Below are 17723 nucleotides of genomic sequence, written 5' to 3'. Positions count from 1 at the left end.
GAGTGGTCTGTCGGTATCAATGAGGTGATGTAGAAGTAGGGTCTTGAACTAAGTGAGGAGCAAGAAGTTTCAGGCAGAGCAAATAGCACGTACAAAGGCCTGAGGCTGACATGGAGAGGCAATTCCTTACAATGTCATATGTAGTAAAAAATAACAAAACCCAGAAAAACACCAACCTTAATACATCTCATTAAAGAAGAATAAAACCCAAAACATTTAAATATGGTAAAATCTTGATAAATAAAAGCATCTTATTTTACTTGATTTTTACTTGATTTATAGCTCCTAATGCAATGTCGTGTATCACCTCTCTGAGCTTCAGGGTTTCACCTTTCAAAATGCCTCGGTGCCTGTCTGTCCTGCCTGCTGGCTTGTGGTTAGCATCAAAACGACACCATAAAAATGAAAGTTGCAGCCTTGAGGCTTCTTCTGGTTTCATTTCCGACCGCAAGGTTGCCAGAGTGACTTTTTTTTTTTTTTAAATAACACAAATCAGTTATCACTTCCTGCTTAAAGCCCTCCAAAGGCTCCCTGTTGCCTAAAGAAACTCCAGGCACCTAAGCAAGGCCCCGCACAGCCGTCTGGCTGCAGGTTTCAGTCCCTCCAACCCGGCCTTTGCTGTTTCCTCCATCCCACCCATGGCACGGTCCAGTCTTAACCAACCAGCTCCTCGCTGAAACTGGCTCACATCGAGGCAGGCTGGTTCGGGGTCGGGGCGAGCCTTCCCTCCTCTGCCTGGAGGACCCCGCCTCAGGTCTGCAGGCCTCGGGAGGGACGGCCGGGCTCGTTCCCTGCCGGCGTTCGTTTAGGTAACCTGTCTACCTCCAGTGGACTTCTAAGTCCCTTTCATGATTTTTCATCTTCCAAAATCAAATCATAGCCCAGTCCAACTTAGCCATAATGCCATGAAAAGGATCTCTGAGCCTCAGTTTCCTTATCTGCAAAAAGGGCACAGGAACCGCTTGTTAGGGTGGGTGTGACGCCTGGAGAGGGCACAGCAAGGCCGGGGCCCGCAGCGGGTGCCCGACGGCGGGCTTCCAACTCTGGGGGGCGGGGCCGCAGGGCCGTTCTAGAGGAAAGTCCTCCAGAGGGGCCCCCTTCGGGATTTGGGGGACAGGAAGGGGATGGGGAGGGCTTTCCCGAAGTCTGCCTAATCCCGCTGGCGGAGAGCGCGGCAGGTGGGACCCCAGGAAGTCCGCTTGGCGGGGCGACCCCGGCTACCCCTCAGGCCAGGGCTTTCCCCGTCCGGGCGCCACGCCCGCGCGGAGCCTCCGGCCACCCCCAAACCCCGACCTGGCCTCCACAGGGTAAATTACAGGAGCGGCGCCTGGCGGCGCGCTGGGCATGCGCGGGCGGCAGCACGCATGCCCAGTGTCCCCGAGAGGCGGAAACTCCGGACTGAGACGGGGCCCGGCGGCGCTGCCGAGGGAGGGCGCGCGCTTCAGCCGGCTGCCGCGCACGCGCGCGAGCCCGCGCCGACTCAGCACGGCCCCCAGGGCGCGAGCCCGCCGCTGCCGCCGCCGCCGGGCCGGGACCGCTGTGCGCCCGCGGCGTGAGGCGTGGGAGGGAGCGCGGCTGCCGTCGCCCTGCGCCGCCCGGTCGTCGTCTGCCTTCGCCTCTCGGTGCAGAGGCGCGGTCCGAGTGAGTGCGGGGCGCAGGCCGGGGGCTGGGCGGGTTCCTTCTGTGCCGCGGTCATGGGCAGGGCCGCGGCCCTGAGGGCGGAGGGGCAGAGCAGGGCCGCCCAGTCAGTCCCAGGGCGGATGCGGCGCAGACCGGCCCCTCCCGCGCCCCCGGCCCGCCGGCCGCGGTTCCTGCAGGCGGGGAGGCCGGGGGCCGTGAGGAGGCTGGGGACGTCCGCGGAGGCCGAGAGGCTCCGAGAGGCTGAGGGGCTTGAGGAGGTCAGGGGGCGCGCTGGGTGGTCGGGAGGCTTGAGGAAGACAAGGAGGCTGAGGGACGTGGGGAGGCCGGGGGCTGGAGGAGGTCTGGGGTTCCGGGGGCGCGCGGGGAGGCCAAGGGGTTCGAGGACGACGGAACGGCTGGGGGACGTGGGGAGTCCGGGGACGTGAGGAGGATGGTGGGGGGAGGCTTTGGAAAGGCCGGGCGCGCGGAGAGGCCGAGGGGCCTGAGGAAGACGAGGAGGCCGGGGCTCGGGGGGCGCGCAGGGCGGACAGAGGCGCGGGGGGACCGGAGAGGCCGGGGCGCGGGAAGGACGGGCCGGCCTCCGCCGTAGCTGACCGAATGCCTGAAAAACAAAAGGGGAGACGCAGGAGGAGGAAGAGGAAAATCGCGGGGACGCCGGCCGAAGCCGGCCGGACGCGAAAGAGAGGCTCGCGACTGCCTGACCTCCGTCCCCGGGCGCGGCCTCGCGGGTAGCCAAGGGTGGGCTCCGAGCGGCCTGCCGGTGGCCGAGCACCAAGCCCGCCACGTCCACGAACGCAAACCCTCAAGTTTGATGGAGCCCCGTAGGTTTCTTCACGGGAGCCCTCACTGGAGTCATTGTGCTTCCCAAGTTTCCTTCTCTTCTCCGCCCCCAGCCCCCGACTCCACCGCGGTGGCTTAGGCGCAACTGTTGGCCGAATTTCTCTCTGGGTTCCTTCTGTAGCGGCACCATGTTCTTTCTTAGAAGGAGGTGTTTGTGTGTAATTGGTTTCATTTAATTGCAGGATTTTGTAGCTAAATTCAGTGAGGGTAAAGTTTCTTTTTTTTTTTCCGAGTCATTTCAACAGTGTCTCATTCTTGCATAGTTAGTCTGCAGCTGGGTTTTTGGCAGTGAGACTAAGATAATAGTAATATTGTAGTAATTATGGGAACTGGTTGAAATACATTCAAGCTGAAGCTGAAGGCAGTGCAAGAGTTTGGGGATTTGTATTTAAGACTTAACCATCGCTGGGATTTTTACTTAGAATGTAAACGTTTTCATGGCTGGAAAAACAGACCAGTACTATTTGAAATGAAATACCAGAGCCTCAACCTTAATATTTTATTTGAGAAATGGGTCATGAAAATGATGTCTTCTAGAGTTGAGCACTCTGATTGTCCCATATTTGAAAACTTCTGAACAGTGGTATGCGAGTACAAGGATGAAGTAGTTAAAAAACACATAAAAATAAATTAGCATTAAACATATTTTTGTTGGGGTACAATATTTTCATCCAGTTGTACTATTCAGTTAATTGGAAAAGCCCTATGATATTCAAACGAGGAACATTTTAAGGATGTTGATGTCCCAGTATCGTTGTGTTTTATATTTGTGTTTGTCCTTGGAGGGGAAAAACAGGCTGAACCTACTACCATCTACCATCACTTTGAACCTTCTTGTTTATTAAACTCTGTAGAAACATCAAGATTAATATTACAGCGTTTTCCTCTAAAGAATTTCATGTCATTATCAAATCTAGTTTAATAATGAACACAGGCAAAGATTATTTAAAACACATGTTTCCTTTTGAGGGAGCCCACAGTCACCTAAGACTTCAGTGTAGACGCTGGTTAGGAGGACCTATACTATGCATCATTCAGTCGTGATGCATCAAGAAGCAAGTCATTGGGTAAATAAAGACATGGAAATCAAAACTCCGTTTTTACAGTTTGGAGCTTAAAGCCATGGAAATCAAAACTCCATTTTTACGGTTTGGAGCAAAGGATACTGGGGCAAACGCTGAGAGGAGATGGGACTTAAGCCTTATTTGAGGCTGGAAGCCCACTGAAAGTGAATAATGTTAGATTAGGAATGAAGTTCCATGAATCCAGCAGTGAAATTGTGAGGAGGCAATGAGGATCATTAAAACGTTTTATACTAAAATGTTTTCTGAAAAGCACCATGCCTCTTGTTGGAAATTACATAACTTAATCCCTCAGTCCTCAAAACCATGTTCTCTAGCTAGTCAGATAACTGTTCTTTCTAGGAAGTTGGAGAAATTGTCTAAGAAAATCCTAATGTTAAAGCTAGCCTCCTTAAAAAAAAATAAGTCCTGCAAAAAAAAAAAAAAAAAAAAAACTTCATATTTTATAATGTAAAAAATACTTTTGAAAACTGTCCTTTCTGGAATGTTCATTTGAGTTAGGTAGGATCTTAGTTCATATCTCTAAAGGTTATAGAAACCTTTTTCCTCCTGTATTTATTTTTAGAAAATAATTAAAATTATCTTATGAGTTACAAAAGATGCATTTCAAAGTGTTAAGACAATATAAAATTTCAGTTTTGAAATTTAATATTTTCAGGTTAGGCATTCTGAACTGGTGTAGATTCAGACTTAGATCAAGTCTTGTTTTAAATTTCAGTAACATTCAAAGTTCTGTTTTTTTTTTTAAATCATATTTGAAGTGAATTTTTCTTTTTTGCTAGTGAAAAAAAATCTGAGAAAAGTTGAGTTCGTGTAGTATAGGCATATCTTGGTTTATTTCTAGACCACTGCAATAAAGTGAGTCGCACCAGTTGATTGGTTTCCCAGTGCATATAGAAGTTATGTTTACACTGTACTGTAGTGTATTAAGTGTGCAGTAACATGTCTAAAAAAGCAATGTGCATTTCTTTATTTTTTCGAGACAAGGTCTTGTTCTGTCACCCATGCCGGAGTGCAGTGGTGCAATCATAGCTCACTGCAACCTGGACTTCAAGTAATCCTCCCACCTCAGCCTCCTGAGTAGCTGGGACTATAGGTGCATGCCACTACTCCTGGCTAATTTTCACGTTTGTTTTTGTAGAGATGGGGTCTCCCTATGTTGCACAAGTTGGTCTTTAACTCCTGGGCTCAAGTGATCCTCCCACCCTGGCCTCCCAAAGTGCTGGGATTACAGGCGTGGGTAACAGTGCTTAGTTAATGCACATGACCTAGCTAAAGACTGACAATCATCTGAGCTTTCAGCAAGTCATAATCTTTTTGCTGGTGGATGGTCTTACCTCAATGGTGATGGCTGCTGACAAGTCAGGGTGGTGGTTGCTGAAGGCTGAGATGTCTGCCAATTTCTTAAAATAAGACAATCAGATTTGCCACATCAGTTGACTCTTCTTTACATTAAAGATTTCTCAGGAGTATGTGATGCTATTTGAAAGCATTTTATCCACATAGAACTTCTTTCAAAATTGGAGGCAATCTTCCCAAACATAGCCATTGCTTTATCAATAAGTGTATGCAGTATTCTAAATCCTTTGTTGTTATTTCAACAATGTTCACAGCATCTTCACCAGGGTAGATACAATTTCAGGAAACCACTTTCTTTGCTCATTCCTAAAAAGAAACTCCTTATCTGTTCAAGTTTTGTCATGAGATTGCAGCAGTTCAGTCACATCCTCAGGTTCTACTTCTGATTCTAGTTCTCTTGCTATATCTGCCATATCTGCATTACTTTCTCTACTGAAGTTCTGAACTCCTCAGTTATTAATGGAAGCAAGTTCTTCCAAACTCCTGTTTATAATCCTGTTTTGACCTTCTTCCATGAATCACAAATGTTAACGGCATCTAGAATGGTGAATCCTTTCCAGAATGTTTTTGATGTACTTTGCCCAGATCCATCAGAGGAATCACTATCTATGGCAGCTATACCTTTATGAAGTATATTTCTTTAAGACTTAAAGGTTAAAATGACTCCTTAATCCATGGGCTGCAGAATGGATGTGGTGTTAACAAGCATGGAAACCTCATTCATCTCCTTGTACATCTCTCTCAGAGCTCTTGGGCAACAGGTACTTTGCCAGTGAACAGTAATATTTTGATAGGAATCTTTTTCTGAGCAGTAGATCTCAACAGTGGGTTTACGGTATTCAGTAAACCTTGCTGTAAACAGATGTGCTGTCATCCAGGCTTTGTTATTCCGTTTGTAGAGCACAGGCAGAGTAGAATTAGCATCCTTCCTGAGGACCCTGGGATTTTCAGAATGGGAAATGAGCATTGGCTTCAACTTGAAATCACCAGCAGCTTTAGCCCCTAACAAGAGTCAGCCTGTCCTTTGAAGCTTTAAAGCCAGGCGTTGGCTTCATCTCTCTGGCTATGAAAGTACTAGGTGACATCTTCCAATAGAAGGTGGTTTCTTCATTTAAAATATAGTGTTTAGTGTAGCCACCTTCATCACTGATCTTAGCTAGATCTTCTAGATGACTTGCTGCAGCTTCTCCACCAGCACTTACTGCTTCATTTTGCTCTTTTATGCTATGGAGATGGCTTTTTTTCCTTTAACCTCAGGAACCAAGCTCTGCTAGCTTCCAGCTTTTCTTCTGTAGCTTCCTTACCTCAATTTACAGAATTGAAGAGGGACTTTCTCTGAATAGGCTTTGGCTCAAGGGAATGTTATGGCTGGCTTAATCTTCTATCTGGACCACTAAAACTTTCTCCATATCAACAATACAGCTGTTTTCTTTTCTTTTTTGAGACATACTCTGTCACCCAGGCTGGAGTGCAATGGCACCATCTTGGCTCACTGCAGCCTCTGTCTCATGGGTTGATGTGATTCTCCGGTTTCGGCCTCCTGAGTAGCTGGGATTACAGGTGTGCACCACCGTGCCCAGCTAATTTTTGTATTTTTAGTAGAGACAGGGTTTCACCATGTTGGCCAGGCTGGTCTCAATCTCCTGACCTCAAATGATCTGCCCGCATCAGCCTCACAAAGTGCTGGGGTTACAGGTGTGAGCCACTGCGCTCAGCCAAGGCTGTTTGACTTTCTTATCATTTGTGTGTTCACTGAAGTAGCACTTTTAATTTTCTTCAATAACTTTTCCTTTGCATTCACAACTTGGCTATTTGGCACAAGAGGCCTTGCTTTTGGCCTATCTTGTTTTGTTTTGTTTTATTTTATTTTACTTTATTTTAAGACAGAGTCTCGCTCTGTCCCCCAGGCTGAAGTGCAGTGGTGCAATCTCAGCTCACTGAAATCCCCGCCTCCTGGGTTCAAGCGATTGTCCTGCCTCAGTCTTCCGAGTAGCTGGGATTACAGGCATGTGCCACCACGCCTGGCTAATTTTGTATTTTTAGTAGAGACGGGATTTCTCCATGTTGGTCAGGCTGGTCTCGAATTCCTGATCTCAGGTGATCCGCCTGCCTTGGTCTATTATAGAGTTATCCATTGGTCTAATTGCAGTATTCTTGTATCTCAGGGAATAGTAGGCCCCTGGAGAGGGAAGAGAGCAAAAGAGGCCCAGTCAGTGGAACAATTGGAATGCACATGTTTATATAGTAAATTTGCATCTTGTAGGTACAGGTGGTGGTCCCCCAAAAACAACCACAGTAGTAACATTGAAGACCACTGATCATAGGCCAGGTGCAGTGGCTCACACCTGTAATCCCAATGTTTTGGGAGGCCAGGGAGGGAGGATTGCTTGAGGCCAGGAGTTCAAGACCAGCCTGGGCAACATAGTGAGACCCTGCCTCTAAAAATAAAGAGAGGCCGGGCGTGGTGGCTCACTCCTGTAATCTCAGCACTTTGGGAGGCCAAGGCAGATGAGTCACGAGGGCAGGAGATTGAGACCGTCCTGGCTGATAGAGTGGAATCCTGTCTCTACTAAAAATAGAAAAAATTAGCCAGGCATGGTGGCACACACCTGTAGTTCCAGCTACTCGGGAGGCTGAGGCAGGAGGATTGCTTGAACCCAGGAGGTGGAGATTGCAGTGAACCGAGATCACATCACCACACTCCAGCCTGGGCAACAGAGCGATACTTTGCCTAAAAAAAAAATAATAATAATAATAAAGAGAGATCACTGTTCACAGATCACCATTAACAGATGTAATAATAATGAGAGTTTGAAATATTGTGAGAATTACCAAAATATATCAGAGACACAAAGTGAGCACATGCTGTTGAATAAATGGCACTAATAGACTTGCTCGATGCAGGGTTGTGCAAATCTTCAATTTGTAGAAAATGCAGTATCTGTGAAGCACAAAAAAGTGAATGACAATACAAAAAGATGACTATGTTTTACCTTAAAGCTCCAGTTTTTTAAGAACGTATTTTCAGCTGGGGCATGGTGATGTGCGCCTGTAATCCCAGCTACTGGAGAGACTGAGATGGAAGGATTGCTTGAGCCCAGCAGTTCTAGGCTGTGGTGCACTATGCTGATTGGGTATCTGCACCAAGTTCATATCAATATGGTGATCTCCTGGGAGCCAGGTACCACCAGCTTGCCTAAGGAGGGGCAAACTGGTCCAGTTTGGAAATGGAGCAGGTAAAAACTTTGTGCTCATCAGTTGTGGAGGTAGTGCCTGTGAGTAGCCACTACAGTCCAACCTAGGCAGCATAGCGACATTGTCTCAAGAGAAAAGAACTTATTCTCACTACTGTTTTACCTTACTAAAATTCCTTAAATAATTAGCAATAAATTGCTGTGAGGATCTTTGAGAATTTTTACCGATTCCTGTATAAATTATTTAAAATACAAAAATTGAAAATGTGGGCAAAGTTAAGTGACCGTATTGGAATCAGTGTAATATATTCCAGGATGTTTATGAGTACGTCTAAGCATCTGATTGTGAAGTTGCTTATCAGTCCTGAGACTGGAATGGAAAGTGTTAAAGGGCAGTTTCAGCTGGTCTTTGGGTGTACCTGTGGCTCACTAATGTCACCAAACTATATTGAGAAGTTATCTCTCTTCTGTAAATTGTGTTTGGTAGTGAATTTTTTGAAACTTCTCTTGCTTTTTCTCTCTGAATATTTTGACAAAAGTTTATTTCCTTCGTTTCATACTACCAAAGGCAGCATAGTGGAAGAGAAAGTTTCTGGTATTAATAGGAATTGTGCGAAATCTTATTTGGAACTGCTTAAATGTGTTTCCGATTATATAGGAACCTCTTCTGTTCCTATCTGTAACAATTAGTTTTTTTTTTTTTTAAACTGGGTTCTATGATGGCAGTAAAATTCAGTTAAGGGTATATGGTTCAACTTTCAGTTTAAACAGACTTTTTAGTAAATGCTATTAATTATGGCATGATTTGCATAAATACTCTAATGAAATGGTTTATAGATAAAAGTAGGAAATAGATGTTTTTGCCTTAGTGGCACTGTCTCCCTCCTTAGCAGTTGGAAGCCTCAGAGAAACACTAGTAGCTTCACTACAGAGTTTACATGTGTTTAAGGACATGAAGATATTTCCTTACAATCTTTTTTTTTTTTTTTTTTTGAGACGGAGTTTTGCTCTTGTCACCCAGGCTGGAGTGCAATGGTGCGATCTCGGCTCACCGCAACCTCCACCTCCTGGGTTCAGGCAATTCTCCTGCCTCAGCCTCCTGAGTAGCTGGGATTACAGGCACGCGCCACCATGCCCAGCTAATTTTTTGTATTTTTAGTAGAGACGGGGTTTCACCATGTTGACCAGGATGGTCTCGATCTCTTAACCTCGTGATCCACCTGCCTCGGCCTCCCAAAGTGCTGGGATTACAGGCTTGAGCCACCGCGCCCGGCCTCCTTACAATCTTTAATTAAATTATATTTAATCAAAATCCTAACTAAATCTTACTGATACACATTTTCTTTACTATAAATTCATTTTTTTCAGAAACAGGTAAGTGACAAACATCATGCATTTGAGTGAGGCACAGTAGCTTACACCTGTAATCCCAGCATTTTGGGAAGCCGAGGTGGGCAGATCACTTGAGCCCAGGAGTTTTAGACAAGCCTGGGCAACGTAGTAAAACTTGGTCACTGTAAGATATGCAGAAATTAGAGGAGCATGGTAGTTGTGCCTGTAGTTCCAGCTACTTGGGAAGCTGAGGTGGGAGGATCACTTGAACCTGGGAGGTTGAGGCTACAGTGAGCTGAGATTGCACCATTGCACTCCAGCCTGGGCAACATAGACTCTGTCTCAAAAACAAACAAACAAACAAACAAACAAACAAGTCATGTTTGTAGGTGGCCTGTGCCTAGGGTCTCTTTTTTGCCCTCATATTCCTCATTAAAATTCCTGCATTTTGGGTTTGGATTCTGCTGTGAACTGTAGGTGCTCATTGTGTCTATGTCTCTCTTGAGCAAAACACTATACGTTTGTCTTTGCTGGTCTGATGAAAGAGCTTAACAGTTTTAGGTGTTACATATTTTGTAGTGAAATGTGTGTTGTCTTGTGAGAATGTAAGCTCCACGAGGGCAAAAACTTTGTTTTAGACATTATTGAGTCACCAGTGTCTTACACAGTAGTATTTATTGAATGAGTAAATGAAAGAACCTAGGTGTATTGATTATTGGAGAACTGTTACTTGGATCAGTCAAGTGTTTACTGTTTTGTTTGCCCTGGTAAAGAACCTCACTTAAAAATCACATAGGAGTCAGACAGGGTGGTGCATGCCTGTAATTCCAGCACTTTGGGAGGCAGAGGCCAGCGGATCGCCTGAGCTCAGACTCACATAGGACTTGATACCAAGGGAAGAACTTGGGCTTATCTTTTTCACCTTTGTCTACTGTATTATCACACTTCGGCTGGGAAAAAAATGCTGGTCTGCTCTTTGATAATTTTAAAACTTTTTTCTAGAAATCGATTTTGTAGGAATTGATCTTGTGTTCATTAGGACTCATCCTAAGTTCTGAAGACATAGAAAATTTCTTGAGGTGATGCAAAATGATGGAAGTTTTGATTACTGGTCCGGAAACTCTAATGTATCTTTTACTAATCAACGGGGTTAATTGGATGCTTTACAAAGGTTTAACATTATGCCCCTAAACCATTTAAAAGAACAACCATCTTCCTAATATTGAAGTGTGAATTATGCACTGTGCCACTCATCTTTGACCTTGTTCAGAGTCTTTTGCTGCTGTGCTGCTGCTCAGATAAAACATTTTGAAAGTGACAGTCCAAAATACATTCACTCAGGTAATGGAAGGAAGTCAACACGTGGGTACAGAATCTCGCTCTGAGATTTTGCAGTTTGCTTCTCAGTGAGTTCCTCCATAGTATTGCTATAGTGTGTGGGGGTAACTCATTCACACCTTTCACACACACATTCCAGTAAGCTCCAGGGGGTTTCAGTGATTTTCAGAGTAGTGAGGGAATTGCAACATCACCATCATCTAGAAACTTGTTAGAAATGCAACTGCTGGGGCCCCACCTCTGACCTTTTGAATCAAACACTGAGGGTGGTGCTCAGCAAGCTTTTTTTTTTTTTTTTTTTGAGATGAGTTTCGCTCTTGTTACCCAGGCTGGAGTGCAATGGTGCGATCTCGGCTCACCGCAACCTCCGCCTCCTGGATTCAGGCAATTCTCCTGCCTCAGCCTCCTGAGTAGCTGGGATTACAGGCACGCGCCACCATGCCCAGCTAATTTTTTGTATTTTTGGTAGAGATGGGGTTTCACCATGTTGACCAGGATGGTCTCGATCTCTTGACTTCGTAATCCACCCGTCTCGGCCTCCCAAAGTGCTGGAATTACAGGCGTAAGCCACCGCGACCGGCTGCTCTGCAAGCTTTTTAATTTTGTTTTGTTTTTGGGACGAAGTCTCATTCTGTCGCCCAGGCTGGAGTGCAGTGGCGGGATCTTGGCTCACTGCAACCTCTACCTCCCGGGTTCAAGCAGTTCTCCTGCCTCTGCCTTCTGAGTAGCTGGGAATACAGGGGTGTGCCACCACACCCAGCTAATTTTTTTTTTTTTTTGAGATGAAGTTTTGCTCTGTTGCTGAGGCTGAAGTGCAGTGGTGCAATCTCAGCTCACTGCAACCACCACCTCTTGGGTTCAAGCAGTTCTCCTGCCTCAGCATCCTGAGTAGCTGGGATTACAGGCACGCACCACTATACCTGGCTAATTTTTGTATTTTTAGTAGAGACAGGGTTTCACCATGTTGGCCAGGCTAGTCTCAAACTCCTGACTTCAGGTTATTTGCCCGCCTCTACCTCCCAAAGTGCTGAGATTACAGGCGTGAGCCTCCTCGCTTGGCCTATTTTGTTTTGTTTTCAATATTTTTGTTTGTTTGAGACCGGGTCTTGCTGTATTGCCCAGGCTAGAGTGCAGTGGTGTGATCAAAGCTCATTGCGGCCTCAACCTCCCAGGCTCAGGTGATCCTCCTGAGTAGCTGAGACTACAGGCGCCTGCCGCTACGTCCGGCTACTTTTTGCATACTTTGTAGAGACGGGGTTTCACCATGTTGACAAGGCTGGTCTCGAACTCCTGAGCTAAAGCAATCCTCCTGCCTTGGCCTTCTGAAGTGCTGAGACGACAGGCGTGAGCCACTATGCCTGGCCTTGCAAGCTTTTTAAACTTGCTGTCTGGGTGCTTTGATGCATGCTAACATTTGTGAACCACTGCTTCAGGGTGGTTTAAAAGAAATGCAAGTCATAGCAGGCAAAAATTAGTCTTAATTTGAAGTATGTTTATGGTATCTTTTTTTTTTTTTTTTGAGATGGAGTTTCCCTCTTGTCACCCAGGCTGGAGTGCAATGGTGCGATCTCGGCTCACTGCAACCTCCGCCTCCTGGGTTCAGGCAATTCTCCTGCCTCAGCCTCCTGAGTAGCTGGGATTACAGGCACGCGCCACCATGCCCAGCTAATTTTTTGTATTTTTAGTAGAGATGGGGTTTTACCATGTTGACCAGGATGGTCTCGATCTCTTGACCTCGTGATCCACCCGCCTCGGCCTCCCAAAGTGCTGGGATTACAGACGTGAGCCACCGCGCCCGGCCTGGTGTCTTCTTGACCACTTAGATTTGCTAAGGAGATTGCCCTCACTTCAGGAATCTAAATATGTTTTTTAGGATTTTTGAAAATCTTGGGAAGATCTCACAACTGCTTTTCTTAGGGATTTTGAATGTTTTATGCTGAGACTGCTTAATTCTTTTAAATCTTAGTCTGGAATTTGAAGGAACAATTTTACATTGAAATAGCAGTTTGTATGGCTCCTGGACTTGTGGCTTTTGGCAAATACCAGGAGAGTGTGTATATGTTGGTGCTTAAGGCACAAGCTCCCTGGTGGTTTTGTTTTGGTGCTGAAAAATTGGCTTGCATATAATAGAGTCAGGGTGATTGCCAAGTCTTGGGGTAACTAATGAAGCTGTATTGTGTAAATTGATTTTTATTCCTATTGTTGAATTCTTGCCTAAATTTAATACATTCTTTTGCCTTTTGCACTTTTCTCCTAAGAAACAGGTTAATAAAAATTAGACAATCTACAAGGATGAAGTTGGTGATGTCCCTTAAATCTTTTATATCTTATGCAGAATTAGACACATCCCTTGGCAGATAGACTGTTGTGAGCTCAGAGATGAGAATTCTATATTAGATCTGTTAGGTATCTCTAAGCCCCCGACAGCTTGATCATAATACCATTATAGGTGGTCAGTAAATAATTTAAGGCATGACGAAGAGTCTCCTGTCCGTTCTCTGGGTTGTCAGCTTGTTGATAGTTGAGGAATATAGATACATGAAAGCCATGGAAAGAGTTTCAGAAAAGATCAGATGTCCAAAGAGAGTCAATTAGAAACACTAAAGTAAATGATTCTGTTGTGTAGTCTTAAGGGTATTTAAGTATATGAAAGCTAACAAGATAGAGAAGAAAAGTAGGGATAAACAAATGAAATTAAAATAACGTAATTTAAAAACAATGAGAAGGATGTTTCCACGTGAATTTCCCCCTATGATCTTTCACTCAGCTGTGCAGCTCATGAAAGCAAAAATAATAGAAATTAGATGGTGGGAAAATCGACCTGGAGCAGTTTCTTCTTAAAAAAAAGAATAGGTTGCCTGGCATGTTGGCTCACACCTGTAACCTCAGTACTTTGCGAGGCCAGCCCGGGTGGGGGGATCACTTGAGCCCAGGAGTTTGAGACTAGCCTGGTCAACATGGTGAGATCTTGTCTCTACCAAAACATATAGTAATAATACTAGCCACGTGTGGTGGTACATGCCTGTAGTCCCACCTATTCAGCAGGCTGAGGTGGGAGAATTGCTTGTGCTCAGGAGTTAAAGTCTACAGTGAGCCCTGCTCACACCACTGCACTCCAAGCTGGGTGACAGAGGGAGTCCCTGTCTCCAAAAAAAAAAAACAAAAAAACAAATTAGTCAAGGAGAGTTAAAGTTACAACTTATAGTCAGTTATATTCTGTGATGACCATTAAATATACTTTTAAGAGTGTCTGGGCCAGGTGCGGTGGCTCACGCCTGTAATCCTAGCACTTTGGGAGGCCGAGGCGGGCGGATCACGAGGTCAGGAAATCGAGACCGTCCTGGCCAACATGGTGAAACCCCGTCTCTGTTTAAAAAAAAAAAAAAAAATTAAAAAAAAAGAGTGCCTGGCCTATTGTGGCTTTTCAGGAAATATTAGTAAATAAATGATTCTTGTGTTACTTGTCACTAAAAGGTTAGACTTCAATCACTGACAATTTTTTTTGATTACTTCAGCCCAGTTTCCTCTTCCCTACTCTTATAACCTGTCTCCCTTCTACACCCCTTCTGGTGGTTTCTACAGTGTACTGCCTTGTGGTTTTATATAGCCTTTTTCTGATTATAATGAGGTTGTACTTTTTAAAATAAATTTGCTGGCCCTTTTGCTGGATTTACTGTTTTGCCAAGTGCCTGTATTTTTCGGTTAGGTCTTCTGTGTTGTTGTTGTTGTTTGAAATTCATTAATTTGTAGCTTCTGTATATATTCAGAACCCAAGTCTTTGGTTGGTTTATACATCTTTTTTTTTTTTTGAGACAGAGTCTTTCTCTGTTGCCCAGGCTGGAGTGCAGTGTCGCGATCTCGGCTCACTGCAACCTCTGTCTCTCAGGTTCAAGTGATTTTCCTGCCTCAGCCTACCCCAAGTAGTTGGGATTACAGGCAACTGCCACCATACCCGGCCAATTTTTTTTATTTTTAGTAAAGATGGGGTTTCGCCATGTTGGCCAGACTAGTCTTGAACTCCGTCCTTAGGTGATCTGCCCCCTCTTGGCCTCCCAAAGTGCTGGGATTACAGGTGTGAGCATGCCCAGCCTTGTTCGTGCATCTTACCACTATCTCCTACTTTATGGCATGCGGTTTCACTGACTCTCAGTTTTTTTTTTTTTTTTGAGTCACAGTCTTGCTTTGTTTTCCAGGCTGGAGTGCAATGGTGCAGCCATAGCTGACTGCATCCTCCAACTCTTGGGCTCAAGCAATCCTTTTCCCTCAGCCTCCTGAGTAGCTGGGAATACTGGTACATCATGAGGCTGGCTAATTTTTCCTTTTTTTTATTTTAGAGATAGAGTCTTCCTATATTGCCCAGGCTATTCTCAAACTCCTGGGCCCAAACAGTCCTCCCACCTTCACTTCCCAAAGTGTTGGGATTACAGATGTGAGCCACTCTGCCCAGCCTCAGTGATATTTTTTTGATAAACAGAAGTTAAGTTAAATGTAGTCTAGTTTATTGGTCTTTTCCTTTATAGTTACTGCTTTTTTTTGTCTTCTCCTACTCTGAGGGTGTGAACTAATTTCTCTGTTATTTTCTAAATGTTTAATAATTTTGCGTTTCATCTTTAACTTTATAATTTACTTGGAATTGATTTTTGTTAAAGAAGGGATTAAATCAATTTCATTTTAATATGTGAATATCTCGTTATCCCAACACCATTTATTGAAAAGAGTATCTTTTTCTGTACTTCTCTGCAGTGCCACCTTTGTTGTAAATTGCCTGTCCATATATGTGTGTGTCTTTTAGACTTTGTGTTTTTAGATTCTTTGATTCCACTAGCACTTAACTGTCTACATTATTATAGCTTTATAATAAGTCTTATCTCATTGTAGAACCCTTCCTACTTGGTTCTTCTTCAAGAGTACTTGGCTTTTCTTGACCTTTTACTGATCAATATATGTTTTAGAATTACTTGTCAACTTCTAAAATAATTCTTCCAGATATTGTTTGGGATTACATTGAAGGTCTACATTTACTTGTGGAGAATTGGATTATTATAGATCTCTGAATATTTTTGTACAAGGCATTGTATGGGCATAGGCTTTCATGTCTCTTGGGAATGGTTGGCCTAGGACTGGAATGGCTGGATCATATGGTAGGTTTATGCTTAACTTTTAAAAAAAAATTTTTGAGATAGGGTCTCACTCTTTTGTCCAGACTGGAGTGCAGTGGTGCGATCATGGCTCACTGCAGCCTCAGCCTCTCACTCAAGTGATCCTCTCACCTCAGTCATTGGAGTAGCTAGGACTTCAGGCACTCACCATCACACATGGCTAATTAAAAACAAAATTTTGTAGACATGAGGTCTAGTCATGTTTCGAGGGCTGGCCCTAAACTCCTGTGCTCAAACATCCTTCAGTCTTGGCATTCCAAAGTGCTGGGGTTATAGGAGTGAGCCTCGTCACCTGGCCTGTTAAAATTCTTAAGAAAGTGCCAAACTGTCTTCTAGATTTGTACCATTTTGCATTCCCACCAACAGTGGATGAGAGTTCTGGTCGCTCTACATCATTAGGGCAACACTTGTCAGTCTTGTACATTTTAGCCATTTTAATTAGGTGTGTAATGGAATTTCATTGTGGTTTTAATTTGCATCTCCCAAATGACTAATAGTGTTAAGCATCATTTTATATGGTTATTTGCCATATGTATATCTCTGGAGTTTAAATCTTTTATGCATTTTAAAGCTGTTGGCTGGGTGTGGTCACTCATGCCTATAATCCCAGAACTTTGGGAGGCCAAGGTGGGTGGATCACTTGAGGTCAAGAGTTGGAGACCAGACTGGCTAACATGGTCAAACCCGATCTCTACTAAAAATACAAAAATTAGTTGGTCATGGTGACGGATGCCTGTAATCCCAGCTGCTCAGGAAGCTGAGACAGGAGAATCACTTGAACCTGGAAGGTGGAGGTTGCAGTGATCGAGATCGCACCATTGCACTCCAGCCTGGGGGACAGAGTGCGACTCTGTCTCAAAAAAATAAAATAAAATAAAATAAAATAAAAAACCATGATGGATCATCACAGCATAGGCAATCACCCAAAGAGCTGAGATCTGGAGAAATTTTATCTTTCACAAATAGAGTCGTACATAAAGAGCACCTATTAGTTTATTGAGGAAGTTTCAGTGTTTTTCCATACATGTCCAGTGCTTACACACCCAGTCAGAATGTGTTAATGTAGTTCCATGGAGCCAAATTTCTAATGTCCAAGACAGCAGAGGAAATTAAGAAGCCAAGACACTTTCTTTTTTTATTTCACTCCAGAGTCTAGACCTGAACCTGATGTGGTAATCACTAGCTACATGTGGCCAATTAAATTGAAATTAATTACAGTTAAGTGAAGTTGAAAGTCCCATTCCTCAGTTACTAGTCCCATTTCAGGTGCTCATTAGCCACATGTGGCTAGTGGCTACCACATTGGGCAGTCTGGTGTAGAACATTTTCATCAATGCAGAAAGTTCTAGTGGATAGACAGGGCTCGACTATGAAAACCTCATTAGCACCTTGCACTGGTACGTGGATCTGGATTTGAGAACCATTCATGTGAGTATCCTTGCTGTTTAAAGTTTAAATTTTTTGGAATCTATACAGCTGGACAGATAATGGAACTCCTTTAATAGACTTACTGTGAAACTTACCCTAAGGTACAGTGTAGATTCTTAGACTGGTTTAGGTGGTGAATTGTGAATCTGTGGCACACCGAGTAGATAAGTATTGATATTTTATCTTACAAATATCTGTCAGTTTTAACTGAGAGATTTTGTGAAAACATTATATGTTGACCTGTGTCCTAGACCCAGTGTCTCCCATTGCACCTGCCCCACTGTCCCTGCCCTTAGGCAATCATAGTGCTGTGCAAAGTTGCAGGGCACTGCAGGGTGCTGGCAGGGGTG

The 17723-nt window shown here is 44.4% G+C and overlaps 1 protein-coding gene across 9 annotated transcripts in view; it reads left to right on the top strand.

The window, feature by feature from the left end:
* Nucleotides 1-1565: 1565 nt before the first annotated feature.
* PTK2 (protein tyrosine kinase 2) overlaps nt 1566-17723 on the top strand; it is a 352445-nt gene continuing 336287 nt past the window's right edge. For all 9 annotated transcript variants that reach the window (XM_064384640.1, XM_064384638.1, XM_064384629.1 and 6 more), the window contains exon 1: nt 1566-1641. The gene's annotated coding sequence lies outside the window, so the exon portion shown is untranslated. The remainder of the gene's footprint in view (nt 1642-17723) is intronic.

The sequence above is a fragment of the Aotus nancymaae genome, unplaced genomic scaffold, assembly GCF_030222135.1.
Source record: "Aotus nancymaae isolate 86718 unplaced genomic scaffold, 86718_ANA_hifiasm-v0.15.2.pri h1tg000036l, whole genome shotgun sequence".
NCBI classification, from domain to species: Eukaryota; Metazoa; Chordata; class Mammalia; order Primates; family Aotidae; genus Aotus; species Aotus nancymaae.
The sequence above is the reverse complement of the archived record's forward strand: the minus strand, read 5'-3'. Positions and strand labels throughout refer to the sequence as shown.